The sequence below is a fragment of the Pezoporus wallicus genome, unplaced genomic scaffold, assembly GCF_028554395.1.
Source record: "Pezoporus wallicus isolate ANWC-B61680 ecotype Strahan unplaced genomic scaffold, APGP_CSIRO_Pwel_v1 contig_6274, whole genome shotgun sequence".
NCBI lineage: Eukaryota > Metazoa > Chordata > Aves > Psittaciformes > Psittacidae > Pezoporus > Pezoporus wallicus.
Window position 1 is genome coordinate 116,798 of NW_026635738.1, and position 16,982 is coordinate 133,779.

At 51.6% G+C, this 16,982-nt stretch overlaps 1 long non-coding RNA gene across 1 annotated transcript in view; it reads left to right on the forward strand.

Annotated features, from left to right (window-relative positions):
* The window catches only part of LOC130593127 (uncharacterized), a 40,148-nt gene extending 23,827 nt beyond the window's left edge, over positions 1-16,321 (forward strand). The window contains exons 2-3 of the long non-coding RNA XR_008970750.1: positions 15,342-15,583; positions 15,766-16,321. This is a non-coding gene — a long non-coding RNA (uncharacterized LOC130593127). The remainder of the gene's footprint in view (positions 1-15,341; positions 15,584-15,765) is intronic.
* Positions 16,322-16,982: the final 661 nt, after the last annotated feature.

Genomic DNA, 16,982 nt, shown 5'->3' on the forward strand with positions numbered 1-16,982 from the left:
AACTTCTCCAGATTCTCTTTTTTTTTGTTTTTTGAGCAGCAAAGGAGAAGCTGTCCAGTCACGCAAGAGCTGGTGCTTCACTGTTCCCTGCCTTCTGCGGGGGCCTGGCATTTCCTGCAGATCCACGGTGGATTCATAAAGCCTGGTAGCCACTTCCAACAGGGACGTTGCAACCTCAGTGTACTCTGTGAAAGAGCAGGGGGATACGAAACTAACTCTTTGTCAGCAGATAGAAACCTCTCTGGTCTGTACATTTACTGGGGTAAATAACGAGAGCAGGATTTCCCATGCTTGTTCAACAAGTTAATTCAATTTGAATTCTGTCTCCCAGACATATGCTCCTGCGCTGCTCATAAAGCTCTAGGTCAGTAAGCAGAAGGCAGTTTTCTTCCCAGGCTATGAAGTCGTGGGGAGGTGGTGACAGGGTATTTGTCACTGCTGGAGACCTCACAAACACCGCAGACCTCTCGCTGTGGGGCAGCAGTAGCTGGAAGTGTGTGTTCATCACACCCAGCCTGTCGGGCTGAATGCTGGGCAAGCCAGGAGGTGTGGGGAGGGCGCGGGTTGGTGTGTCACCCCGTGGCCATGGAAGCGACCAGCTCTAGAGGAAGGACAGCAGGGCTGTGTCCTGCCACCACTGACTGTGTGTGAGTGCAAGGGCACAAAACCAAGGAAGAAGAATCTGACCCTAAATGGAAGAAATCTGGGGCCTCCCAAGGTTCACTGCCTGCCCAGCTCCTTTCCCAGTTTACTCTGATCATCTCCATTTCTTGCTGTTGTGCCAGTTCTGATGTGTAGGACCCCAGGTCTCTGCAGAGCAGGGCATACAGAGACCCTGGATGCCCTGCTCCAGCTCTGGAGGTGAGACCTTGGTTTTCTGTCCAAATGGAAGCTGTGCACTGCCACTGCTCCCAGCACTGCCTTCCCAGGCATCTCTCTGTGTATGGAGGTATGCCAAAGCCCTTCTTGGCTTCTAGTCATTGCTGTTCTGGGTGGTTACTGCGCGAGCATGTGAGGAACATGTAAAGTTCAGGCAATGCTGAGCAAATCTGTGCTGCAGGGACATCGTCTGACCCCACACTGGTGCATCCTTCCCAAGGAGCTGGGGAGCTGCCCTTGCAGGCTCTGCCTGTGCCAATGCCTGTGTCTGTACATGCAGCTCTGTGGGAGAAGGTGCAAGGACGTGCCACGTCCCCAGGAGATCCAAACCTGACAGGGGCTGGCAGCTCCGGGAGCAAAGGCAGGCTGCTGAGAATGACATTGCCTTTGACACCTCCATGTCTGATTTCTTCATCTGTCATAGAGCAGCGCCTCTACCATCTGCTGTCACTTAACACTTGGAGATGGGCTTCCCAGTGCCTTTCCCCACTTCTGTTCATCTCTCGTTTTGCATTTTAGTCTTTGCAGAGAGTAGAAATGTGTGAAGAGCTGGATGCTCATGGGAAGGGAACAGGAAGGGAATGCGCTCCTTCCCTGCTGGCATCTCACAGCTGCCATCAAAGGTGCCATCCTGTCTACAGCCTATGCCCTGCCCTGCACCAGGGAGCTATGCTGATGTGCCCACGGGCTCATCACTGACAGGGTGCAGGAGCAGAGATCTGAGAGGAGCTTACGCTGTGTACTGAGAAAATAGGTCTTTTTTCCGCTGCTCTTTTAGATGGTTGGAGGGCTGCAGCTCGTTCCAGGTGTGGGCAGATGTTCTTGCCACATGGTGGTCTGTGCTTGTTTAGTGACTCTGTGCTTGCAGGACCATGATGTCTTCTGCCCATCAACACCTTTGTGAAATGAGGCTTTGTGAAATAGCCAGGGGGTGAAAGCACAGAATTTGCCTATTAACTATATCCTGGGTTTATGCCAACAGTCTCTTCCCTAGGTTCAGCGCAGAGGTGTACAGGAGGTCTGAAGCAGCCGCATTCAGCAGGGAGGGAAGAAGAGCGTCAAGCGCAGGGAGGCATGAAGCAGGCAGGCAGTCCTGTTGTAGCAGGGATGCTCTGTAACACCTGATTGCCAGGCAAGAGGGAATGGCTTTAAAGAACATCTTTATTAGGGTACACTACTTAGCATCAAAGAAATGTCAGGGCTGCTCTATTGTGAGTCCCTGCCTAAGGCACCGGACTAGCCTGTCATTCAGCAGTCTGAGTACAAACCCAAAGAACCACTGCCAGAGTCTGGAAAGATTTATTTTTCCACATTTAATTGCCCTTTTTGCTTTGTAAACATAAAGGTTGAAGCTTAAACTCTGACAGCTCCAGTAGCCTTTTTCTTATCTCCTTAAAAAAAAAAGAGAAGACATTCAGCTTGTTAGATTTTCCTTTTACTGCAGCCCAAAATCTCTCAAAATCTGCACAACTCTTTTTTAAAGATCATTGAAGCATTTCAGTGCTCACCTTGGGAAAAACCCTTCAGCTTGCAAAAAGACAAAAGCTGGCACCTGAAGAGTCAAGACCTTTCCCCAAAGCAATGCAGCATAAAAATGTGTGGCCAAAGAGGCAGAGAAGCAATCAGCGTTCCACCTTTTCACCAGGAGCAGTTTAAAGCCTGGCTTATCTGCTCCTGTTACTGTTCCAGAAAGGAATGACAGACCAAGAGCAGGAGGAAAAAGAGAATGCTAAAAGCAAAACCAGATGTACCATAGCCCAAAACATCCCGAGCTCATCCCTTCTCTGAAATACGCTCCCTGCTCCTGGAGGAAAGTCTTCCCTGGAGTGGAGGAGCTGCAGGCTGTACAGCACGGTGACCATGGGAGCACTTGGCTGGGTCTGGGCTTTGAGCTGCTCCCTGTCTGCAGCTTTTCATGCTCAAAGCTGCATGACTTGCATTGTTTCAACAACAGAAAAGGGGTTTTAGAGCTACAGCTCTAGAAGGAACTGCCTCAGTGGCTGCAGGTTCCCTCCATCTGACCTGGGAACAGGGATGTCACCCTGCCACCGCCTCCCTTCCCTGTGCAAGTGCCAGGGTGGTTGATGCTGTATTTCAGGCCCAGGCACACATGCAGCCTGGAGGAGCAGCAGCTCTAACAGGTCATGGGGCTGGGCCAGACAAAGAGGGATTTTTCCTGCCTGTCCACTCTTCCCTATTTGCTGTGGGTTCATGGGCTGCGATCCTGGAGTTAGCCCTTCCGCTTAATCAAATGCAACATGCTTTCTGTTTCTAGGACAGGCTATGTCAGGCTGTGCCTGAGAAGTCTTAATCAAGACCAGTGCAGAGGATTCAGAAGTTTGCTGGTGGGATGCTGTAGGTGGGATCCAGACCAATTATTTTCTGGTGTCTGCATTGCTGCACTTTGCTGTGTGCTGAAGGCAACTGCAACGAGGCCATTTCAGAAACAATCCAATCTCCTCACAGAACAGAAATGGAGAAGAATCCTTGAAACACATTTTGAGCAAATCCTTTGACTCAAACTGCAAGCTTGAAATGACAAATGGGAGAGAGAAGCTTCAGGAGAGTCTATGTCTATCACAGATCTTTCACGTCCCCATTGTCGTCAATAAGGAAGCAACAATGATTGGCAAACTCTAATTACCAGTTACTCTGCAGAGCTGAGTGCAGGCAGGGCTGTGCTTTGTGCTGCTTGAGGAGCAACAGTCACAGCTGTTACAGTGAATATGTCTCTGTTAAGTTTTTGCCTTCTTTATCTTCCAGTTTGCCCAAATATCTGCGTTATTCAGGTGGGGCTTTCAGCAAGGCGTTGAAAGAGAACAGCTCTGCAGCAGGTCAATTTTTCATCCTCCTTTCCACAACATTCCTATTCATGTGTACTACGGTCACAAGGCCCCGTGTTTCTTGTAATGATCACGTATTTCTGTCTCTTCCTTCGACATCCGTGTTGATGGGCTGGACACATTCCAGGAGTCCTGCCTGGTCCCTCCTCTCAGCGGCTCACAGGCCTAGCAGGAGGGGTGTTGCTGTCTGTACTGTCAGATGTACTGTCTGCCCCTGGGTGTGCTTTGTGGAAGGATGAGCTTCGTGTTCTTTGCTTCCATTTGTTTTCAGGCTGCTGAATGGTTTGTCCATACAGAGTCCATTGGTGTTTCTTTATATGTATAGCTATGGACTGCTGGTTTGGGAGCAGGGTGTGGACGGGTGCATGCTCCCTTCTGACTGTCAGTTGGCTGGAAATTCAGACCAGTTGGTGAGGACGAGACTATTTCTCACTGCTGGTTAATTTAAAATCTGACATCTCCTTGGGTTCAAATGCATTTGCTGTGTTTATCTCCTCCCAGAGCCTTGTTATCCCAGGAATGTCTAGTCACCCATCAGCTATTAGTGATTAGATACTCCAGACATACTGGGGAGCAGACCCCAGAACAGTTTTTGGGGCAAAGATTTAACTCCATAATGAATTTGTCACTTCCTTACTGGGCTAAATAGTGAATAGCAACCAGTAATGCATTACCACAAGTGGCTGTGACATCCCTGTTGGAGGCTTTAGTTTCATTCATGCAGATACATTTGACTGCTTCCCGGACTACACGTTTTAGCTACTGTTTAATAGCAGAAATGAATTTAACCAGAGGTGTACTGGAGCAAGTAGAGGAACCTTGTGTAGATGCTCCTTGGTTTTCACTGGACTCCTTACTGCGCGTTGCTTTAGCTGCCTGCTCTTGGTGTATTGCTCCCTCAGCCCATCAGACACTTCCTTTCTCTCTCACAAGATGCTCAGCTGATAAGCACCTCAGCTCCTCGCCAGACAGCGGGTGCGCTTGCTAGCTGCCAGCCAGCTGATATGATTACACTGTAGTTTTGATAGTTGTTTCCTGTCTTTCAAGCCTGAACAGATGGCATGCTACTCCCAGTGCAAGCTTTGACATTCATAGTGCTTCATGGCTTGGCCAAGTGGCAGTTGTGTAGCCTGCACATGTGAAGCTTCCCAAGGAGATCCTTGCAAAGGGAGAGGTGCAACTGTGTCCTTTAAGGACCCTGTGAAGTTAGTATCCACTTCAGGAGAAGGAAGCACTTTCAGGATCAACTCACTGTGGAAGCATCCCAACTGCTGTGCAAAGATCTTTGAAATGAATGATCATCAACCATGGCCACTGTCTGCAAACAGTCACATCTCACCAGCACCAAGTCCTGTGAGAAAACAGCTCCTTCTTATGAAATAATCAGCTTTCATCTCTTCATTTATTGCATTGCATGAGAACAACTGGCAGCCTGCTCACATGAGCCCATTTATGAACTAATTCACTAGCTGGGAACAAATTCTTTTTACTTATAGCTGCTGAATACGAATGAGCTTGGGCTTCAGAGCTGCTCAGGTGCCAGGTAGCTTCCTTGTACCATTTGTCCTTGTGTCAATGGCAGTGTCACTCTGCCGATAATAAACCCCTCTTCTGATGGGCCCTGCTAGACATGAGCAGGTTGCTGAGCCCAACCTAATGAAAGCTTACACAGAGGAAGACCAGACTCCCTGGGAGCCTGATTGCAGTGGGCTGAGTGGGAAGCAGCCTGCTCCAGCTCAGAGGAGCACTTCACAGCACTGGCAATGGTTTCTTCCCAAGTAGCGGGAGAGAAGGGACAGCTTTGGGGCAGGCAGCTTCCTAAGGGCAGCCATCGGCCATGCCCTGCGCCCGATCTGAAGGCAGATCTGTAATGACGCAGCAAAGGGAAGGAGCAGTGCTCGCTGAGCTGTGTGCCGGGCACAGCAAGGATTGCCCCAGTTGCACACAATTCCTGATGGTGGGTAAAGCAATGTTTCTCAAACAGACCAGCATTCCCGCTCAGGAGAACGTCCCTGTGCTGGCACTTGCTCTCTGCCAAGAGACAGGCACTGTGGAGAACATGGTGGTGCCTGTCGCAAAGGCTTTGTCAGGAGGCAGACAGGCATGGTTAGTTTGAGGTCTCCAGGCAGGGCCGGTCTGCTGACAGTGTTTGCTTCCTCTTCATACCTGCCTCCAGGTTTGATGGTTTCTCCCAGGCAGAAAAAATAACAATAAAGATAATTCTTTTAAAACTGATTATCTTAGAGGACAGATTGTCAAGCTTTATACTCTTGGATAAATCAAACTAACTGCTGAGAGTTGATTTGTCTGACCATAAAGTGGATTCAATAAGTGTAAAACAAAACTAATTGGTTCTTTTCCATAGAAATTTAATCATACTATAAAATGTGATCAATGCAAATAAAAAGCATTGAGTAGGTTAAGCGTCAAGAATCTATAAAGGAAAAGATGGCTTACGTGCTTTCCTGCAGGCACTGAAAACTGGGTGGGTTTCCATCTCTGCATGAGTCCTCTCCCAGTGTGGCTCCATTCCCAACATCCCAAGAGCCGGCGCTGCGCAGCATGTTGAGTGTGTTACAAATAGCTTGTCCCTTACGTGCTGTGTGTGGCACAAGCAACTTGTCCCTTGGTCTTTGTAGTTTCTGTTTTCTCATGGGTTGAAGCTGTTGGCGGATAATCCATGGCTCTTGTGGGTGCTGTGCTTAGGCACACAAGCCAGGTACAACACACGGATTTACTTGATAAATACTTAATATAGCTTAAATAATTATGTAATGCAGACAAATGGAGAAAGAGAGCATCCATATGCTGTGCTACAGCAAATTACAGTTCGCAACTTGCTGGGCAATAGCAGCAGCAGCTCGAGCAAAGGGCTCCACTAAGGCCTGGGAAGGAGGGCTCAGGCTGAGGGTTTACTATGGAAAGGGCCTGCCAGGTACTAATGCAATGATGAGAACCCTCCCCAGTGCAGTTAGTGCAGTGCTGATGACCTTGGTGGAGCACGTGGGTGCTCTGTGCTGCTGCCCTGCCCCATGCCGGCCGTGGGGCTGAGGGCTGGTTACCATCACTGTGTGTGAGCCTATGCAGGGAGCATCCATGCAGAGCTGGGGCTGCTGCTGTGGCCTGGAGGGAAGTGGAGAAGGGAGTGAGGAGGCAAATGGCTCCCGGTTAAGCTGAACAAGCTCCTGGTGCCAAGGGCATGCTCCTCCCGGAGCGGCTCCTGTGCTCCATTCCCAGGCTAAGCTTGTGGTTTTCACGAGCGTAGCTCTCGGTCTTTACCTCTGTTCTGCTCTGTGGTCAGTGATCACTTACGGGCTTTGGCTTTGCTTTATAGGCTCAGTGGTATTTCAGGGGATGTGCAGGTCTCTTCCGTGAGCTCTGGCAGAGAGCAAGGGCTGCACTTGGCTGAGCTCCCGGTGTTGTGCTGTGTCAGCCTTGCAGCAGCAGAGCTGTGGACGTGTGCTTTTGCATAGCCCAGGATAAACACACGCAGAGATGGAAGATAAGTGGCAATAAAAAGTAAAATGTGCAGCACCTGCCCTTTAAAACATATCAGGCAGTTTAAAAATGAGGCTCTGTATTTTAGGATATATGTGGAATCGTTCAGGCTGTAGCCTTTAAGGAATCTGACCTTGAGGGGTTGGAACTAGACAATCCCGAGGTCCTTTCCAACGCAAACTGTTCTATGGTTCTATGAAATACAGCTGAGAGCAGCTTTTGACATGTCCTGGGAATGGACAGACAGGACAGTCGTGTGTGCCCATCACTTTGGCAGTGGGTGAGTGTCCTCAGGATGCTGTGGTCTGGGGAAGTGACTCAAGCTCCAGCGCTCCTCTTGCTGCCTGATAGCCTCAGTAGGCAGTCAGAGGCAGAGCACTTGGTAAAAATGCCAAGTTCCTGGTGAGATTTCCTAAGTTTCCTTGTCTCCTGGCAGCAGGGCAGTCTCAGCCGGGTTCAATGGCACCCTCTCAGCCTCCATTTTCTGGACAATGTGGAAAGTAGTAGCCCTGCAGATTCCTTTAAGGGCACTGAGTGAGCGGAGACAGCTTGAGCCGAGCCGAGGGATCCGAGCGTGGCCCGCTCATCTCAGATTTGTTCTTAGACAAAACACGGGTGATTGTCTATGTGGAGGAATTAACTGTGAATTGACCCCTGCACATGCTGGTGCAGGGAGCCGGAACCTCCATGTGCTCTGTGTTCTGGTAGAGAGATGTAAACAAACTCCAGTTTTCTGTCTGACCGAGGAGATGTAAATCAAACGTGTGTGTTGAAGCCTTTTAAATGTTTTGACATTCTCCAATCCATCAAGGCCTTTAACTGTATTTTGAGTGAGTTGTTCTATATGTAAATACCAGTTAATGTTGAAATTGTTTATAGCCAAATTGTCTGTGTATGCAGATTGTGTTCCAAGATCACAGAGCTTCTATTGCAGAGCAGAGCCTTCTCTTTAATTTACCGCTAGAACCGTTCCCTTTGGCAGTGCCAGCGGCGCGGGAGGGCTGCGGCTCCGGCTGCTCCTGCTGCACTCACCCAGCAGCCGGTGCCCTGCGGTTGTGCCGGGGCTCGTTTGTGCCGGCCCTGCCATGGGCTCCAGCACCCCTGCACCCTGGGGAGCTGATGGCTCTGCTGAGCCCCACCAGGCTCCCCTCTGCATTAAACCCCACTTCTGCTGAGCAGAAATCAACACCTGCGTGGTGCCTAAGCAGGACTCAAGATCATCACCTGGAGATAAATCTCTTCCTGCCCTCCCACGGAAGAGGAGGAGCAGTTACCACGGGCTTTGCCTCCAGGTTTTTAATCATGGGGGAACACATGCAAAATAATGGCTCACCCATGATAAGAATCAGTAGTGCTGGAGTGTTTGCAGGCTGCCGCTCGGGTATGTGATGGGTCTGATACACAGCCAGGGAGCAGAGTTCACGAGGGATTCTCATGTGGCTGTTTGGCTGCATGTAGAACCTCTTGCTGCATCCAGCGTGCCTGGAGCAGGGCTGGGATGTGGCCTCCCTGTCCAGGGTGTGCTCACTTTCTCCTGGATTCTTCAGTCAAACAACACTGTTGATCTGGCCTTTGTGTTTGCTTAATGTCAGCATTCCTCAGGGAATACTGCAGAGTAATAGTAAGCTGTACTGCCTGAAGTTGGGCTCTGTATTATTTCTTCATTAATATTTGTTGTTCATAAATATATATTCTCTCCTATTTATCACAAGAACACCAATTACCAACCATAAATTCTAACTGTGGGGAATGTTTCAGACCAGTTTTATTAAGAAGTGATTTTTAAAAATGTTGCTGAGGCTTTTAGCCAGTTATGTGCTACTAAATATTTAAATCTGTATCTCTTGCTGCATGCTGAATTACAGCAGGGGATATTTAATGCTCCCATTTCTCCAGCATAAATCTGTGAAAGACTGACTGGAAGAAAAATGGACTCATGAGCAGCCCCACACACGCTGAGTGCTCGCCCGTGCCCTGCACCCGGTACAGGCAGCGATCCAGCCCGAGGGCAGTGAATGCACCTGCCGTCAGCACAGGATCACCCTGCTGCAGCGGGCGGCAGGGCCGGGACGTAGCATTGACAGAATGTGGCATTGACAGAATGTGGCATTGACGGGCCGTGGCACTGCTGGGCCGTGGCACTGCTGGGCCGTGGCACTGCTGGACCGTGGCACTGCTGGGACGTGGCACTGCTGGGACGTGGCATTGCTGGGACGTGGCATTGCTGGGACGTGGCATTGCTGGGACGTGGCACTGCTGGGACGTGGCATTGCTGGGACGTGGCACTGCTGGGACGTGGCATTGCTGGGACGTGGCATTGCTGGGACGTGGCACTGCTGGGACGTGGCATTGCTGGGACGTGGCACTGCTGGGACGTGGCACCGCTGCTCTTGGGCTGCATGGAGCAGGCGGCTGTCCCGGTGTGCCCATGGCGTGGCTGCTGTCAGCCATCAGGAGCTATGAGTGCCTGGAGGCCTGTTACCCACCAATTAAACTGTGAGTTTTACTGTTCGACCGTGAGCCTGGTTTACGATATGAAAAGCTTTCGACAGTTAAATAGCACTAATATTAACCACTCCTGCATGGGCTCTAACAGTCTCCCCATTAAAAGTGTGATTAAGAAATTAATTCATCTGAAAGGGATTGGCATGTGGTGCTAAACAATGGAATAATGATTTTTTAATGAAGGCTGAACCCCTGGCTGCATGGAGAGAGGAAGCTCCATAGCTCTTGCATGATGACTATGGCAGCAGCTAAATGTGGTGGGAGGACCCGGCCCTGGTAGGGAGCCGGTCGTGGGTTCCCAGGGTGGGCAGGAGGCTCCTTGTGTCTCAGATTGGATGCTGGCAGGAGCTGTGTGCTGCTTGCGTACAGACACTGAGAATATTCATATCTTGATTTATCCCCTTCTTTTTCTCCATTGATTTTAATTAAGTTCAGTCTCTCCTGCCAAGCCTGGAGAACACAAGCAAGAATTGAAAATACTGAAGGTGAGCTTGCTTTGTGCTTGAGTCCTCCCAGCCTTCCAGAGAACAGAGGGAAAGGATCCCACAGCACCACACAAGCATTGCCTGTGCTTTGCCAGTCCCCAAATAATAAACATAAAATTAAAATCTTGTTAGGAGCATCACAGGAGCTATTACAGCTCAGCAGCTGATACTGACGGCGCTCAGATCCGTGATGTGATTTCACAGCACTCTGCGGGCTCACCGTGCACACCCTGATCAGGTTAGCTGTGCCTTGGCTTTTTTTTTCTCACCCCACTGAAATGAAACAACGAGAATGGCAAGAAAAACCGATCTAATCTTGTGATCTAGGTTTGTGTCACACTTGTCAAATGAGCAGCAGAGCAGCTGGTGCTGCTGTGTCACCTCTGCAAACAGGGTCCTCCTGGGATGGATGCTCACCCCTGCACTGAACATTGGACTCATCCTGCACCCCACACATGCTGCTGGTTGGGAAGCCCCCGTAGGGACACTGCTCAAGGAGAATTTTATTTCCTGCATTGTGCCCATCGCTCAGAGCACATCAGGGGTGCTGCTGCTATGCAAAGGGGCAGCAGGGATGCTCTGCAGTGGCCCCTCATGAAGTAATGCATGATGTTGCACTGGTGCGACCTGCACCTTTTAAACAGCTTGGCTCTTCTGCTGGTGCCGGTTCTGCCAGAGGCTAGGCAGGACGGGCCCATCAATGGGGCACTGGGGCAGGTACAGTGGGGTGGATGCTGGCTCCTTTCTGCAGCTCCTTTCCTTAAAATCATCTCATCATTTGCATTGCTTTTATTCTTACAACAAACACTGTGATAGACACTAAGTACCAGAAATGAGGTGAAGTATCCCAGACCCGTGTGTGTGTATAGCCACAGCTTGTGCAGCTGGGGACAGAGAAAGCAAAACCGTGGAAACTTTCTGCACGTCTCTTTCAAATACCACAGGCAAGCAGAAGTAGTAACGTGCCTTAAGTCAGAACCAGGTTTAAAGAACCTCCATTATATAGCTATCTATCTTTGTGCTATTTTTCATCAGCTAGATTCATTCTTCATATCAGATAGGGTGATAAGAGCATAAAGGTGCCTCTTACTCAGCTCTAATTTTAATTAATATGGTCATCAAATTGGATCTGAAGAATTAGGAAACCTCAGCAAAAATTCCGAAGGGATATAAACCAGGACAATTTATTGTTTGTGGGTCTGTGCTCTGCTCTAGTCACAGGCAGTCATGGTGACTTAGTTTTTGATAGATGTCTGGAAATACCTGCAGCGATCTCTTTACAAAGCTTAATGACCTTGGGTCATTTAGTTTTTGAAATATTTCAGCTACCAGGGAATAAAAATGGCACGACTGTCACAGTTACACTGCAGAAGGTCACATGGCTAAAGGTCTGAATTCCCTCAAAGCTACCACCATGCAGCAGACAATGCACCCAGCTTGTTTAACTGCTGCACGCCTTGTCCAGATGGGTAACTGAGGGAATACCAGGGAGGATGTTGTGTTTCATGGTACTGGCCCTTGGCTGTGGGGTATCAGCTTGCCCTGAGGGGACAGGAGTCGACCACAAACCATTTCCTCAGGTCTGAACTCACTGGTTATTGCAACAGAGCAGGAATTTTATGGCTCCCAAGGACAGGGTTAAATACACAGGGACAGCGGGAGAGGGGAAGCTCACGTCGCCCCACAGCCAGGACCATTCACTTCCCAAGGCTCCTGCACACTGTCCCCACCTCCTCCCTGCAGCACCAGGGCCATTGCCCAGCTCTGTGCCCCACGTCGTTGTGTCCTGCCCCAAGCTCCTGCTCAGGATGCTGCTCACAGCCCAGCTGACCTTCCTGGGACCTTCTGTTGGAGTCAGAAGGTGATTTTTCTCCACCTCTCCTTCTCCTTTAGCAATATCCTTGTCTTGCTGGTTCTTACAGGATGCAGCTGGAAAACCAGGTATACAAACCTGGTAGGGAAGTAGGAGAAAAGTTGTGGGTGCTGCAGACAGCCCTGTCTGTCCTCGGCAGGCTCAGGAGTCTGCAGACGTCCTGGGATGGAGCAGATGCAAGCAAAGAGCAGAGGGCTGGATGACAGCCATATCCTTTCCATGTGCCAGCTTGGCAGTGGCAGGAGCGAAGTGTGGGTTTGAGGCTGCTCGCATTTCCTCCTGGATGTGACTTCTCAAAGTTCCTGCCATGTGGCTTGGCACAGAGAGCTGGGATGAGACGGGAGAAGCGAGGGCCTGGCAGAGCCAGCAGGAACAGGCTGGGCTGGGTGGTGCTGCACGGCTGAGCCTGCAGGAGGTACAGGGGCTGGTGCTGATGGTCCTGGGGAGCAGATTCGGTGTGTTCAGTGGGGACATACTGGTGAGCCAGGGCCGGTGCTGTGCTCCTTGCTCACCTGAGCATGTGTGTCTTCAACAGCTCCCTCCTATTACTTAAAAAATTGACTTTGCCATAAATGACAGCAGATTCTGAGCTGGTGTCACCAAACAGCCTCTGAGGGACAGAAAGAGTCTTCATTAAGCTCATCTCTGGAGTCCTCTGGCTGGGTCTTGCACAACGTCCACAATGACCATTGCAGACAGACAATCTGGGGGCAGCCTTTGGATTCACCCATGAAAATCAATTAATCCTTACTCCATCTCAGCCTTTGTATCATGTATGGCATTCAAAAGGGGTATGAGGAGATAGTTTCAAGTCAGGCACTGAGGGAAGGAGAGAGGTTCTTACTGGCCAGGGGAAACGTCCTCAGAGAGCCCCTGTCCCTCATCCCTGCGGATCCACTCCGCTCTCCAGCCAGTCCCCCTCTGGATGGAGCTGGTGGGTGCTCCTCCCGAGGAGGGGGCTTGGTCTGCCCCCCTCCAACTGCAGCTTCTGCGCCGGGAAGCACTGACCGGGGCCGGGCAGGAGGAATCCTCTTCTAGGGAGCCCGGCGTGCCGGGAGGCAGCAGTGTGAGTGCTGAGCCGCAGGGACCAGGCAGGGGGATTTGTGCGGGAGCTGCTACAAAGAGCCAACAAGGGTTCAGAGTCTTTCAGATGAGTGTTTGCTAAATGCAAATGCATGTGTGAAATGCAGATAAGTGTGTGTTAAACCCATCCCAGCCCTCTCAGCAGTGTGGAGTGCCTGGAGCCTGTTTGCTTTGCTGCGGCTCCTTTATTTGCTAACAGTTGAGCTCTGCTAATCTCAGAGGAAGCTGTTGTGGGGACAGCCCCTCGAACCGAGGGCGACTGGGATAATGGGAAGCTCTCAGAGCTGCCAGGAAAGGGAAGACTGCAAAGTCTGATCCTTTTCTCTCTGTGGTGGTGGTTTGCTGGAGGAGGATCCCTCGTGGGCTTTGCACCGGCTGCTCTCCTGCTGCCCTTCCTGTTTGCGCTGCCTGCAAGACAATGCCTCAAACCCAGGGCAAAGCCCACCCAGTCCCGCTCCTCAGTGTGCTGGTGGCTCCATCCTGCTGCCACTGGTGAACGTGGCCCAAGAAGCAGGGTGTCCCTGTACGGTGACAGCCCAGCCAAACCCGGAGTGCTGCTGGGGGAGAAGGGGCTGCTGTTGCTCAGGGCCCAGCGATGGTACCCGGGGCATGGTGGCCACATCTGCCGCTGCCCTCACCCTGCCGCAGATCCTGCAAGCTCACAGATAATTCATGTCAGCAAGATGCCATGGTGCCATTGCTAATAGCTCAGCAAAGGGGGACACACTGGTCAGTTAGCAACTGCTTGATGTGACAGTGCCAGCAAAAGGCAGACCCAGCTGCCAGCCCCCCCTAATACCATTAAGATGAGAGATCTGCCAAGGCTGGGGTGGGAGGTGGTGGGACCATGGGAGGGGGGAAGGACCTGCAGGTAGAGCCTCTGCCCTGTGCTCCCTGGGGGTGGGCCAGGCGAGGGTGCGTGGGGCTCCCGGCATCACCCTGCATCCTGGTGTGGGAGTGTGGACTAGCCCAGAACTGCTGCAGTGACAGGCTGCCCTTTGCTGGGAGATCAGCTGGGTCCTCTGGAGAAACCCGTGTTATGAGTTTTGCAATATTGGGCACGTATTAAATTAGAAAGAGACTTCTGAGCAACGGAGAAGTTAATATCTGCATATGTGAAGGCCTCCAACTGCAGGCACAGCAATATTAGAGGATTTGTGAAGTTTAACGCTGTTCATTCATCCTGGGGCTGATGCCATAAATTGCAACACCACGATCTGCTTCGAAATAAAACCGCGCGGAGGATGTGGGTAGATCTGTTGTATCCCTCCCCAGGGGGATCTCCAGCCCCCTGAACTGCTGTTTGTTGCTGCAGCTCTGATCCTGGGATCCCTCCCCAGCGCAGTGTCTGGTAGCTCAGGGTACAGCGGGCCCCGGGAGGTGCCTGGTGTGCTTCCAGCAGCCCGTGCTGCTTCTACGTGTCAGCTCTCGGGGTGATGTGGCACCCCAGCCAAAGGGGGGAGTGCAGTGGGGCGGGGGGGGGGGAAGGGGGGGAGCTGTGGGCACTGTGCTTAGTGCCAGCAGAATGGAACAGCAAACATCAGCTGTCGTGGGGAAGGCTGTGGGAGAGCTTGGGATGCCCGTGTGGGTGCAGAGAGCAGACAGATCAGGGCGAGGATGCACGTGCTTCATGTCTGGGTACAGGCACCCGCCTGTGGACACAGCCAGGCTGGGGCTGCCGGGGCTGCAGGGGAGGGACCGGTCCCCCCTTGTCTGCACTGAGCAGGCAGAGATTTCCCGTGCCCACGGGGAGTCTCAGAAGTGCCCAAAATGTACAATGGCCTGGAAAGCAGTTCCGTGTGTGTCCTGTGTGTGTGTGCCCGTGGGACCTGCTCTGTCCCTTGCAGAGTGTGCGCTCCCACGGCCACCGTGCTGCTTTGTGCCATTGTCTGAAGGATGTCGGTGCCAGTCCCTGGGGTTATTTTTGCTTTCCCATGGCAGGAGACGCTGCTTACAGGCAGTCTCCTTCAGGAAATTGGTGCTTTAATATTCAGTCTCATCCAATGAGGGTGAAATTTTATTCCTAGAATAACATTTAATTAAGTCTCGGGCTCTCAGTGATGCACCAGTGGTCTGCAGAGCTGCACTTACCTACATCAGCTCTTGTAAAACCAGCTGAACTGCAGCTAGAGTAAACTGTAAAATTTATGGGCTGTTCCCTCCCTTTTTAATTAGCACCGTACGTGTGTGACAAGAGGCCTCAGGCCAGGGGAAGGAGCAGTTTACTTGTTTACTGGTACCTGTCTTGCTCTGCAGCCTTGTCCAGCAGCATCCCCCCTAGATGGAGCTCTGCAAAAACATTTGAAGGCAGGAAAGCAGAAGCCTCCTGTTGCCCTGCAGCCCTGCACCGGTCATCAGAGCAGTGCTGGGTTTGGCCTCTGTGATGGGGTGGATGGAGCTGATGCCGTGGTCAGGAGGTGGGAGCGGGATGGGGCACCCAGGGCCCATGTGGGGTGGGTGCTGGTGCTGGATGCGGCACATGAGACTCTTCCTGGCATTGGGGGCTGTGCTGCAGGGATGATGGGATGATGGGTCAGAACAGCGGATGTTTGCTGCACACTGGTGTGGCCTGCCATTACTGCCTCTCCTGCCCTCACAGCTCTGCTGGCCCCTTGCCGTCCCCCTGGGCCCTGTGCAGACCGCTCAGCCTGGATCGTTAGTGAACGGATGGTTGATCACTAGATGGAAACTGAGCTTGGATGCAAAATCTGGCATTCCACAGGCTCCTGACCAGAGGGGACAGCTCTGCTTGTCAACTCTGACCTCCTGCCAAAGCTCTGCCAGAGCAGGGCAAGCAGCTGCCCAGGAGGATCTGCAGCAGGAAGAGGAGGAAGAGGAGTGGGTGGTCCTCTGAGTGCACCCTAGATATTCAAAAGCCCTATAGATGCAATGAGCAATGCGATGGGGATGTCCCACCTGATGATCCTTTTGCTATCAGCCAGCAGATCTTAGACTGTAAGTAGGAAAAAAGTGTAAATGATTGGAAAAAAAATCTGCCTGTGTCACTGCATGAAAGGGAGATGAAGAGAGATGAAGACAGCGTCAGCGCAGCTGATAAGGCAGGGGAAGAATGCAGGAGAGAAGCTGAGTAAAGCAAGAGGGATGGGGCCCCGGCGCCGAGGCAGCACATGTTCATGCAGCAGAGGAAAGTACACGTGGCAACTACGTGGTCATTGCTGGCTGCACAGGCAGACATTGCAGAAGGCTGGGCAGTTTTGCAGGCAGGTTGGCAGTGATGTGTACAGGGTGGAGGCTGAGGGCAGAGCTGGAAGCTGGGAGCGATGCTGTGGGAAAGGTGGCTGCCTGAGGAGTTTGCCAGGGCTCTCCAGTGCTGGACCCCCCTGGCAATGAGGAGCAGTGGGAGGACAGAGACCACTGCAGGGAAGTGCTCTGTGGTGCAGGAGGAGCAGCTCAGCTCTTCTGATGCCCAGCTTGGAGGGAAATCAAACCAGTTACTCCTTTGGGACATTTTGGGTCACCACTCTGGAGATGACCGGTGTGAATCTCTGGCAGGCAGAGCTGCATGGAGCTTCGCTGGTACCACTTGTGCCACTTAAGGACTGGCACAAGCAGCTTCTGCTTTCATGACTATTGTGCTGAGACTGGTGGAGATTTTCCTGCTGAGGAAGTGAGCACTGGAGTCCCAGGGAATGACTGGTACCTGATCTGGAGAGCTGGAAGAGGTGGGCGGCTGCTTCCCTGAGTGCAGCACAAGCAGTATCACACATAGTGCTGTGCTGCCTCAACACCACTAGATACTGGCCTGTATTTCCACCTTACCCTGGCTCTTGCCAGTGCTATTACTCCTTTGGTTTC